This window comes from Poecilia reticulata, chromosome 1, assembly GCF_904066995.2.
Source record: "Poecilia reticulata chromosome 1, P_reticulata-male-v2, whole genome shotgun sequence".
Taxonomy (NCBI): domain Eukaryota; kingdom Metazoa; phylum Chordata; class Actinopteri; order Cyprinodontiformes; family Poeciliidae; genus Poecilia; species Poecilia reticulata.
Genome location: NC_088830.1, coordinates 32,174,876 through 32,185,201, shown reverse-complemented (window position 1 = coordinate 32,185,201; position 10,326 = coordinate 32,174,876). Strand labels below are relative to the sequence as shown.

The 10,326-nt window shown below is 40.1% G+C and overlaps 1 long non-coding RNA gene across 4 annotated transcripts; it reads right to left on the bottom strand.

Moving 5' to 3' along the window:
• Window positions 1-517: 517 nt before the first annotated feature.
• Window positions 518-3,620, bottom strand: LOC103472791 (uncharacterized). Of its 4 annotated transcripts, none has more exons than XR_001776407.2 (6): window positions 3,523-3,620; window positions 2,756-2,907; window positions 1,837-2,080; window positions 1,431-1,742; window positions 1,124-1,307; window positions 518-657 (listed from the first exon to the last, which is right to left on the bottom strand). It is a non-coding gene; the product is annotated as an uncharacterized LOC103472791 (long non-coding RNA). The 4 variants fall into 4 exon arrangements; XR_014089267.1 differs by having other exon boundaries at window positions 1,837-2,069; XR_014089266.1 differs by having other exon boundaries at window positions 2,756-2,899; window positions 3,523-3,598.
• Between the last annotated feature and the right edge of the window lie 6,706 nt (window positions 3,621-10,326).

Sequence of the window (10,326 nt, the reverse complement as noted above, 5' to 3'; positions counted from 1 at the left end):
GGGAGCCCTGCAGATAGGGCAGCTGGAAGTCTTAAAGGCGGAGGGAGGGTGAAATGAGAATGTATCACACCGGTTCTAAAAACACATGAATGCAGGGAATATTATACGCTCACAACTGTTCTAACAATGTTTATCAGTCATCATCTGAACTAAATGAGCTCAGTGTCACTAAAGTCCTGGAAACAACACCAAAAGCAGATTAAAAGTTCAATCACACCATCCCGGTTTAATCCACTGAAATTCAACTCCAGTCCTTTTGCCTAGAAAGTCCGGTTTGTTTGGGGAAGTGTGAATGCCAATCGAACTCTGGTCCACCTACAAACCAGGTCTCGGTTCGGTCGAGGTGAACTCCAGTGTGGTTCGAATACATATGTGAACGCTCCAAAAGCAGGAAGTGGACTACAACGCAGGGCATTTTGGGAAAAATAACCCCTTCCCCCCCTTAAAAAAAAATAAACTAGCGGGGGAAAAAAGGCTCGTTTACCAAAACAAAAGAGAAAAACTACAACCACTAAGATCTGATGCTCCTCCATTTTTATTTCCATTTCATGAGGAGGTGAACACAGGCGAGGAGGGGAACACAGGCGAGGAGGGGAACACAGTTTTCACTGTGTCAAATGAGGCAAAGCTCAGAGCAGTGAGAAAAAACAGCAGCAGCTGAAAATAGAACAAATTTAGCAACAATTTTTTTTTTATTGTGTTATGCAACTCAAATCCCAATAACGAACTTCTTATTTCAAAGTTGAGGTGCTTGAACGATTTTCCCAGAAATACTTTATGGAAGACCTGTTATTCAAAATTCACTTTTTGTACATATTTGTACTTCCATTTGGGTTTCTACTGATTCTAAAATCAGCTCAAGTGTTTTAAAAAAAATACTCAGATGTGTTTTGGCAATAAATTAATATTTTTTGCTACCTGGAAAATGAGTCTTTTCAAAAACCTTCAGAATGTAACATCACAAATCAGTTGTCACTGAGCGTTACCTAGCAACCCAAATAGAATTTCCACCCGTTGCCTAGCAACCCCAGCTGAGCTTCAGCATGTTTGGTTGGCTGGTTTTCCCACTGTATGCACTGTACAATGGCTGCTGGAAAAGACAAGTGTTTTGTTGCTGACTTACCATCCAGAAACCACTTCCTGCGTTCTTGTTGGTTGTGCAGGAGGCTCCACTTCTGCTTTTCAAAGATGTATGGGTTGTATAATTGTGCTTCTGCCATTTTCATGTGAAAGTGTCAGCGTTGACTTGGGGGTCGTGGCCAGCAGCAGCTCATTTGGATTTAAAGTGACAAGACGCCCTAAAACAGCTTAAGATAGAATAAAATCTCATTATTTAAGAATGACTTTGTGCAAAAAAAATGCAGTAAACATGTTTTGTTCAAGGAAGCACATTAAACTAATTTTCCAACACATCAGTGTGAAACACAAACCTAGTAAACAGGGAGTTCAGACGTTCATCTCCAAATAAAACGCAGCAATGGATCGTGTTTGTCTGGGTGTAACAAGCTGGCAGAGGGAGGCTGGTGGTGTTTGTGCCAGAGGTGAGGCGACGGTTGCAGGCTCCAGGGGCGGAGGGTCGACCTTTTGGGCCGGGCGGGAGGTTTGGACCGGGATCTGAGGCAGCAGTGTGAGGCCGCTGGGGAGCAGCTCTATCTGTGGGCGCAGAGCCAGCTGTGATCTGCTGCGTTTCCCCATCAGACGGACGGAGAACTGCCTGCTCCCAGGAGGAGAGACGAGAATTTCTACCCGGCAGAAACAGGATAGAGCAGAGAGGTAATTGTTGAGGAAAATAACGGGGGAATAAACAAACATGATGAAATTATTTTGTTCCCTTACTGTTGTCCTGCGGTGGTTCATGCTTTCTGGGTCTGGTTTGGTTACGTTTGGCTCATGTTTTTTTTTTTTAAAAACCTGTTCTGGGTTCAGCTCCGAGGTCAGCCTGCTGCGTGGAGCTTCCTGAATGCAGGTTTGTTGTCCCTTCGCTTCTCCATCATGCTGGGAAATCCACAAATCCCCACCAGACTGCTCCTGGTTCGGTTGAAGAAGTGGCTCCAGGCAGATGTTTGGGTCTGTAATGTGTCTTGGGAAAGAATCAACCCAAAAATTAAACATAAGAAGGTACAATATTAGGAAAAAAATGGATATTTCAATCATAGTATTTCATTTTTCAGCAAAAAATATGCTGTTTTTATATAGTAGTCAGTTTGCTGAATAGATCATGTTTTCTTAGTTTCATCTGTGACGATATGAAATGAAGTTAGATTTAAAAAAATCTAACTTCATTTCATAATGAAGTTATGAAATGAAGTTAGATTTAAAAAAATCTAACTTCATACTCTTCTTTCTTCATGTCATTACTTTTGTTTTGGATTTTTTTTCAGTTATCTGCCTCCAAACAAGTAGTTGGATACAAATTTAAGAAATGTGGAAGAGATCCGATAATCCAGTTAGAGTGTTAGGGTTTTAAATTTCAGCACATTTAAAAGAAAACATCACATTTCTCACATAATTTGGATCAGTATATTTGATTATTTAGACAAAACCATAAATAATCAAACATCCTGGCCAGAAATAACATTGTTCTTGTTCTTGGAGCCTTTTTATAAGAACAAATTTCTCTGTTATGTTGACCTTTACTCAGCTGAAAAAGCTTCTTCCGGCCATTACTCAACAAGAACAGAGACGTTTGAGGTGGCAGAACCGGAACCATCTTTGTGGCCAGAACATTTAATACTTCACAAGAAATTAAACCCACAATTCTTGGGAAGTCATCATAGGTCCCTCCTGTTGCAGCATAACAGACGTCAGACTCCATGGACAGACTTCTGCCCAGATGTCAAGAAAAGCTGCAGGAACAGCCAAAACTGGGCAGCAGGACCTGGATGGTGTCATTTTGTTCCTGCAGTTCTGAGACAAAAAGTTTCTGTTCTGAGTTTTGACCTTTAGGCTCCAAATAAAAATAAAAAACTGTAAAATGAACTGGTTATAAACTACTTCCTCTTTAATGACTCACATGATGAGAAAAACAAATAACAATTCTGAACCGGAAGTGATCACCGCCTTCTTTAAGGCAAGCGCATGCGCAACGCATAGCGGCCCGTGGACTCGTGGCTTCGACATGAAAAATTAAATTCTAATTCTAAAATACTTTATTGATCCCAAATATGTGCGGGAGAAAGATACATGAACAAAATGTCTGTTGTCGGGATCGACCCGTATGAGACAAAGAAGGAAAATATGTCAGTGGACAAGAAGAGTGTAAAACATGGAGGAGCTTCACGGCCTGACGCATACAGTCAACGTTTCAACGGATTTGTAAAGGACGGACGAACTCTTCGTGTGCATAACAAGGTTCTGGCGTCTGGCAGAGTAAGTCCATGTAGTAGCATATATTGCTAGCAGATAAAAGCTATATTAGCTAAGCTAATTTTGCAAGTTCGGCAGTAAGTACTATAATAAATACCATATTAATCTTAGTACTACTAAAAAGCTGAGATTACGTAAGAGTTGAAATGTACTTACATTATTTATAAGTTCGGAACGAGCCGAGAGCTGGATCTAAGTTTTGTGGTTTGTTTACTGTTGTCATAGCAAAACCATAGCAACTGTCTGCCAAGATGGCTGTCAGTTTTAAAGTTCACGGAAGTGTGACGTCACATGAGAACTGTCCTATTACAGGTGTTTCAGCAGGTTAGAGCAGCTTCTACTTCAGGTCGGCAGCGTTAGGTAGAAGCACAAGATTATCAAAACTTCACTTTGTTAAACATGAAGCATAAGCAAAAACAAGGTTTTTCTGAATTTGAATTCAAACTAATTCAGTTGTAGACAAACTCATAAAAGAAAACAATCAAATTTTGTTTAGCAAATGATTTTTATACACTTTTTTCTGCCTGTTCAGAAACTGTATGTGTAACTATAGATTTGCAGGTTGAGATATTACTCTCAGGTAGAGTAATGAAAACCAGAGTTGAGTAATAAATAGTTACATTTACTTGAGTACTTTTTAAAAAAATTACTTTTAGGAGAATTTTACTGCACTGTACTTTTTACTTTAGTAATTTTATTATGAAGTATTTTTACTCCTGCTTGAGTAAAACGTCTGGATTTTTAACCCACTGGATGAAAAACAAACATGTTTTAACCAAAAACTCACCAGACACACGCCTGCAGTTTCTGTTAAAGTCTCATAAAATTTTTATTGAAAGTATCTGACTTGGAAAATGTTATTTTTTGTTACTTGTATGAATTATTATCATTTTGGTTCTTAAAATACCCAATTTTCCACTTAATTTTATACTTTGGTTCATCTGATTATGTAATTTTTAAACATTAAATGGTAATTTCATCAGTTAGTCAGTACTTGAGTAGATTTTTTACCAAATACTTTTTTAACTTTTAGTTGAGTATTTTTAGGACGGCTGCTTTTTATTTTTACTTGAGTAAAATATGTTGAAGTATTTAAACTCTTGAGTATAGTTTTTGGTCCTCTGTTGAAAACTATACCAGGAGCTCTTAAATAAACTCAAAGTGACTCCATTTAACTTTATCTCTTCCCCTCAAACATCATCTCCCTTCTGCTTTTTTGCTTTTTCTCCACTTTTCTCTCCCTTTTTTTCCCAATTTCCCCCATCGGCTGTGTTGCTTCTTCCTCTTCTCCTGTCATTTTTCCCATTTTTCCATTTCTCTCCCCTTTCTCCTCGGCCTCTGCTGTCCCCGGGGGGTACGAGACAGGCTGGGAGATTCTGCGTTCGCGCCGCTGTCATGGCCTGAGCTCCCATCTGAGGAGCCTTTGATGGTGCTGGGGATTATTCATCCTGTTCGCCGGGCCGTGTAGCGCTGTCACACAACAGCCGCAGCATCACATGCATGTACAGACGTGCACATAAAGGCACACTCTTGATTAATATAACGCCGCCAAAATTTCATACATTGCCTCACTTTGATGTTGCCTCTGCGGTTGTTATTAGGAAAATTTGAAGTTAAGATGCAGAGATGATTCTTGGCTCATTCAGCGGAGCAATCATCATTTAATTGATGCTACACATGTATGATGCAGGCACATGGATTTTTTTTTTTTTTTTGTCTCCAGCATGATCAGCTTGGAGCAAACTGCTGTCATAAACTGGTGGTAAAATAAAAAAAATAACCCCTGTTTAAATATTCAGTTTAATCTCTTTTCTGCTGGGATAATTTATACGGTAAAAATATGTTTTAAAGCAAAATTCGACAACTCTGAATGTGTTTTACTGCTCGCTTTTTATTAACTTGACATGTCGACAGATCCTCGGTTTGTAAAAATAATCTGCAGAAAACAAAATGAGCCTAAAACTGAAGCGAGGAGCTGATTTTACAGGTACAGCACCGTGCAAAAGTTTTAAACCGTCCTCCATTCTGAAGATCCAGAATTTATGTATTTATTCAAATTTGTCCAGTTTTCCTTTGGAAAGCAATTTCAATACAGCATTTGTTCAGTATCCACATTTTTCCTCAATTTCTGCAAAACACAAAATGTTACCCCGTATTTTTGATTTTCCTTTTAGTGCAAAAGATAAAACTAATTTACAAGTAACTTAGCAGCAAAATGAATGAACTTGTTCTAAGTCACTAATTCTTACCTCTTAGAACTACTGACTTACAATAAGCTCCTTTATCTTGATGAAAAGTTACTTATAAGTTATTTTTCTTCTTATTGCAAGTGTATTCAGATATTTGCACTAGAAAACCAGACAAAAACAGTTTGCACCAGTTTGTGTTTTTTCAGTGTAGGTATAAATCACACCTCACAGCCAACGCGTTTAAGCAAAGCGCCACCCGTTCACTGTGCAGCTTCCTGTACAGTGAATAGTTCAGGAACTGATTCTTCGGACAGATCTTTCACTCACACTTTCAGTTTTATAGTTGTTGAGTTTTGCAAACTCTGTTTCTGAATTTGGCCTAATTGACCATTTCAGTCCGAAAGCATGCGTTAGTAGATTTTAAACTGTTCAGTTCAGAACTACAGGCATATAAAAATATACAAATAAACAACTTGAAGAATTATTACCTGTCAATAACTCAAACTTCAGATGTCGAACTTTATTCCCCTCAAATCTTACAAAACAACCATGCAACTCAACGACTTAAAGTTAATTTTGGGAACTTAACTAATTGGCATTATCCCTGTAATTAATCAGATTAATAACTGTTATTGTTTGACAGCCCTAGTTTGAATGTTTCACTATAATTTGTCTACATGTGAATACACCAGTAGAGTGGCAAAAGATATAGAACTTTCTGTCTGAGTTGTATTTTCAAATGAAGGAAGATAAAAGCTTTTAGCAGATGTAAGTAACATGAAGATGTCATGTAATTTACCAAGTAAATTAGAACTTATGTGTTTATAAAAACTAAGCGTGCTAAACGTAAGTGCAAAACAACAAATTAGCTCCACGGTTGGCGCATTAGCAGCAGCAAGCAAATTTTGAGAGCTACATTAGATTCCTAGCTCATTTACCAGTTTTGGTTTTTGTTGGTTTTGTCAGATTTTCTGTCTCTCCATGCTAACTTATCTGCCTAGTTTGAACGTCAGTGTGCTGGTTTAGCAACGTGGCTCCTGGCTCCTCGTTCTCACCTCACTCAAACTCCAATCTGAAGACCTGTTTTGGATGTTTTTCCCATCTCCTAAGGTCCCTAGAGGAATTTGGGTGCTTCTCCTTAATGATCCTGAACGGTGCAGCAGTGGCAGTATGTGGGCTGTTGGTGTAGGCGATGGGAGATGGAAGAGCAGAGCTCCACAGCACCTCATTAGGCCCAAAGCTCCCGAGCTGGAGGCACATTAAAGAGCAGCCATGCCTTTCAACATGTGCCTGCGAGTCTCTCTTCCCTGCTCTCCCCGCTGCAGGAGCACCACCTCGTCCTTAAGATGCATCCATTCATGCACTGAATGCAAGCAGGGAGACGGAGCGGACTGATGTGATTTAAGGACGCAGCACACTTTTATTCTGCGTGGTGGAGTAAATGCAGTCAGCAAATCAGATCTGTAATCACACGGCAAAAACACAAATTCTTATGTATTTTTGTCTAGTTTCTAGTTCAAATATCTTAGTACACTTAAAATCAGACAAAACTAACTCACAAGGAACTTTTCAGCAAGAAATAGGAGTTTGTTTTAAGTCCTTAATATTGATGAAAAGTTCTGGCTCCATCCATCCATTTTCTTGCACCCTTTTTTCCCTCAGGGGGTCGGGAGGGGTGCTGGTGCCCATCTCCAGCCAACGTTTCGGGCGAGAGGCGGGGTACACCCTGGACAGGTCGCCAGTCTGTCGCAGGGCAACACAGAGACACACAGGACACACAACCATGCACACACACCTATGGACAATTTGGAGAGGCCAGTTAACCTGACAGTCATGTTTTTGGACTGTGGGAGGAAACCGGAGTACCCGGAGAAAACCCACGCACGCACAGGGAGAACATGCAAACTCCATGCAGAAAGACCCCAGGCCGGGAATCGAACCCAGAACCTTCTTGCTGCCAGGCAACAGCTCTACCAACTGCGCCACTGTGCAGCCAAGTTCTGGCTCCACTGGCAGATTATTTCACCTACAACATGGAGAAAATGTCTTGTTATAAGTGAAATAATCTGTCAGGGGAACTAGAACTTTTTCATCAATATTAACGAATTATTGACTTAAAGGGCACCTATTATGTAAAATTCATTTTTGCACATTTTTGTTCTTCTGTTCCGGTTTCTATTGATTCTAAAGTCCAAGCACTAAGATAAACATCCAGTTGTTTTATGGCAATAATTTAATGTTTTTTGGTGTATAAAAAACGACCCATTTCAAAAACCCCCTGAATATGATGTCACAATCAGCAGGCACCGCCCGTTACCTAGCAACCCTAACCTACTTCATTATTAGACGGTGGACATGTGTGAGTTAGCTGGTTTTACCGCTGTATGTGCGCTACAATGGCTGCTGGAAAAGACAAGAGTTTGGTTGGTAACATTTACTGATCTATTTGCGGCCATTTTCAAGTGCGAGTTGGGGGGGCGTGGCCAGCAGCAGCTTATTTGCATAAAAGGGACAGAACTCAAAACAGCTAATTCTGAAAGGAGCTCAAAATGGGCAAAACTGAGCAGGTTAAGTCTCATTATCTGAGAAGGACTTTGTGCGAAAAATGTAATGAACAAAGGATTTTTCACAGAATGTAGACATATCCTAACCTTTTCAAAGTCATCCTTAAAACAAAGTCAGTGTGCTGAAAAGTTACATGTAAGTTATTATCTTACTTCAGGATATTTGTGTGAGAAGCTAGACTGAATCTACTTGTTAAGATTTTGGTGTTTTTGCAGTGCAGATGAAAAGATTCAACTCTACCAGAACTGGATTCTGCTCAGACGCTCTCGTTTTCGAGTGCCGGCAAAGCAGGGATCAGGGTAATCCAGAAAAGCCCTCCACCTCTTCATGTCCTCCACTGAAGTGGAGCTGGCTCCTCTTCTCTGTGTGAAGTTTGGCTTTGGAGGCTTCGGCGGGCCAGCCTCTTTGTGATCGTTGTCATATTGATGAAGAACACCGGTCCAGGACCTGCCCAGACTTCAGCCGGCAGCCCAACGTTTCGGGGGAAGTTTCTCCCTCTGCGGGCGCGCAGGAGGAGCAAAAAGGACTATTTGTTGATGATCGTCTTCAGACTGCAGTGGGAATTTTTGGTGTTTACGATCGAGACGGTTTTGGCTGTAAACAAGCCACCAGGAGAGAGCGGGAGCTGTTTGGATGGTTTGATAAAACGCATATCTTTTTTCAAGTGCTGAAATCAATATCCCACCATAATCATAAACATGAGGGCATGAGAGAGTGATGCTCGTAAGGACATACAGCGTGTCATTAATGCAGTTTATTTCAATTAGCTCCTCGCTGGGCGGGCCGCAAAGGCCCACAGGGATATTTTGTTGAAAAAGGGAGCCGCGAGAGGAGGATTGCTGCTAATGCGATGATGTGATGAGGCCGTTTGGTGCCATAACAAGCAACAAACTGCAAAGTTTTAATTAAAGCCATAACAAGCCTGCGATCTCGCGCTCACTAACTGGAAGAGAGAGAGCCGAAGGTTTCCTAATGGACTGAAAAACGCTTTTAGATGAAAGAATTAAAATCCAACTTTTTTTACTTCCTCAGACTGTCAAAACAGAACTAATGCTTAAGTTTTAAAAGCTCCTTGCAAGCAAATTTAAGAACAGAACAGTGATTGCCAGCTAGCAGAACATTATTATGAAATAAAATACAACACAAAGGAGAGCCTTTAGGTTTTACCTCCGGAGTGGCTCCCTGTCACAGGTGACACAAGCCATTATTTTTCTGTTTTCACTGTATTTCATTTAAATTTCCATTCTGCGTCTGAGAAATGAATATTTGATCTTCCCCCCCCGGAACCTGTCACTGATGGGCCTTTGAAGCTGCGAGACACTGCATTGTGTTTGTGACACTGCGGGATATACAGCAGAAAAAGATCAAACTTCTCTGCAGAGCAGGGGGAACGGCGAAAGGTAAACACGCCGGCCGGCTGGTTTACCTGTTTAGAGGCCCCCCTTTGTTTCCACGGGTCGGACCGCAAATGTTTGGGGGCCACAGTCCTGCACAGTGTTTGCTTTTCTGGAAACGACCGTCGGCTTTAATGTTTTTTGTGTGTGTTTATTTTGAGGGAACTGCTTCAGTTTGCAGAAAAACTTTCTCTTTGAGACTTTACTGTTCCCATGTATCCTTTCTGAGGCACGTTTATTTGAATCGCACCAGTCATACACAAGCTAATGCAAGTGTTTTACAGGAAAATAAAGAAACTGTGTTAAATTACAGTAAATACATTAAGAAAGTTCTGGAAAATCGAAAAAGAAAAACTTATTTAATACAACAGAACAGCTAAAACGTATCAGGTCGTCTAAATTCACTTTATTTGCAGATGACAACATTCTGTTGTTCTGCAAGAAGTTTGGAGCAGCTTCTGAATAAAGTCAAAAAGGAACTAAAAATTAACACAAAATAAAATATGCAAAATATGCAGCTTAGCAACAGCCAAATAAAAAACAAAGTTAGTCTCTGGAAAAGGTTAGACAAAACCAGATGTCCAATAACTGATCGTAGGTTTTGTCGGAGTCATTATGTAAAGAATATCCAACGTAAAACTTCCAAAATAACTTTTAGTGATGGGACTCTATTAAAATGTTTGATCAAGTTAATTACAGGGGCTGTAATTTATTAAGTGCAATTTAAATCCAAAACTACTTATCAACAAAATAAACAACATTCTCAATTCAAAATCCCTTTTTGCTGCTAAATTATTGAATAAACAGACATA